This window comes from Malurus melanocephalus, unplaced genomic scaffold, assembly GCF_030028575.1.
Source record: "Malurus melanocephalus ecotype Western Australia unplaced genomic scaffold, MMel_1.1 scaffold_1615, whole genome shotgun sequence".
NCBI classification, from domain to species: Eukaryota; Metazoa; Chordata; class Aves; order Passeriformes; family Maluridae; genus Malurus; species Malurus melanocephalus.
Genome location: NW_026624847.1, coordinates 18,954 through 20,840, shown reverse-complemented (window position 1 = coordinate 20,840; position 1,887 = coordinate 18,954). Strand labels below are relative to the sequence as shown.

Here is a 1,887-nt window from a genome sequence, read left to right as displayed (position 1 = left end):
GGATTTTGACCCAAAATTTTTGGTTTTGAGGTCTAAATTTGGATTCTGAGGTCCATATTTAGGTCAGGTGGGTCTTGGTTCCATCATTTTAGGTCTAAAAATGGCGATTTTGGATCTCATTGATGTTCCTCAGACCATGCTTGGTTCTTTTGACCAAAATCGAGGATTTTGGCCCAAAATTTTGGGTTTTGAGATCAAAATTTGGATTCTCAGGTCCATAATTACCTGGGGTAGGTCTTGGTTGCATCATTTTAGGTCTAAAAATGGAGATTTTAGATCTTCTTGAGGTTCCTCAGACCATGGTTGATTCTTTTGACCAAAATTGGAGGATTTTGACCCAAAATTTGAAAATTTTGACCCAAAATTTGGGTTCTCAGGTCCATATTTAGGTCAGGTCGGTCTTCGTTTGGTTCTTCTATCTCGAATTTTGGAGATTTGAGAAGTTCTTGATGTTCCTCAGACCATGATTGGGTTCTTTTGACCAAAATCGAGGATTTTGACCCAAAATTTGGGTTTTGAGGTCCATAATTCCCTCAGGTAGGTCTTGGTTCCATCATTTTAGGTCTAAAAATGGCGATTTTAGATCTTTTTGATGTTCCTCAAAGCTTCATTTTGGTTCTTCTGACCAAAATTGAGGTTTTTGACCTAAAATTTCAAGTTTTTGACCCAAAATTTGGGTTCTCAGGTCCATATTTACCTGGGGCAGGTCTTGGTTGAGTCATTTTAGGTTCAAAAATGGAGATTTGAGAAGTTCTTGGTGTTCCTCAAAGCATCATTGAGTTCTTTGGTCAAAAACGTGGATTTTGACCCAAAATTTTGGTTTTTGAGGTCAAAATTTGGGTTCTGAGGTCCATAATTACCTCAGGTAGGTCTTGGTTCCGTCATTTTAGGTCTAAAAATGGAGATTTGAGAAGTTCTTGATGTTCCTCAGACCATGGTTGGGTTCTTTTGACCAAAATCGAGGATTTTGACCCAAAATTTGAAAATTTCGACCCAAAATTTGGGTTCTCAGGTCCATAATTCCCTGGGGTAGGTCTTGGTTTGGTTTTTTTATCTCTAAAAATGGCGATTTTGGATCTTCTTGAGGTTCCTCAGACCATGGTTGGGTTCTTTTGACCAAAAATTGAGGATTTTGACCCAAAATTTCACTAATTTGTCTTACTTATCCCTTACCTGTCTCTCACCTGTCCCAAAACTTCATTTTTCCCCCAAAAAAGGCAGATTTTTTGGGGAAAAAAAGCGGATTTTTGGTTAAAAATCGCTATTTTTGCACTAAAAAATGGCTATTTTTGGTAAAAAAAAGGATTTTTTTCCCAATTTTTCATTTTTTCACCCCAAAATTTCTCTCACTTTTTCCCAGGTGTCTCATCTGTCTCTCACCTGTCCCAAAACTTCATTTTCCCCCAAAAAAGACAGATTTTTGGGGGAAAAAAGCAGATTTTCGGTAAAAAATTGCTGTTTTTGATAAAAATGTGAATTTTTTTTTCCCGATTTCGCATTTTTTCACCCCAAAATTTTGCTCACCTTTGCTCAGGTGTCTCACCTATCCCAAAATTTCATTTTCCTCAAAAAAGTCACAGATTTTGGGTAAAAAATTGCTATTTTTGCACTAAAAAACGGTCATTTTTGGTAAAAAAATGCTATTTTTGGTAAAAATACGCTGATTTTTTCCCAAAAAAAAGCTGATTTTGCCCCAAAATTTCACTTCCCTGTCTCACCTATCCCAAAACTTAATTTTCCCCCCAAAACCACAGATTTTTCCCCCCAAAAAGTGGATTTTTGGTAAAAAATCGCCATTTTTGTGCTAAATAATTGCTATTTTTGGTAAAAAACACCGATTTTTTCCCGATTTTGCATTTTTTCACCCCAAAATTTCACTCATTTGTC

At 36.4% G+C, this 1,887-nt stretch overlaps 1 protein-coding gene across 2 annotated transcripts in view; it reads left to right on the top strand.

The window, feature by feature from the left end:
* The window catches only part of LOC130587189 (eukaryotic translation initiation factor 3 subunit C-like), a 10,043-nt gene that overhangs the window by 1,982 nt on the left and 6,174 nt on the right, over nt 1-1,887 (top strand). The gene's annotated exons all lie outside the window — the stretch shown is intronic.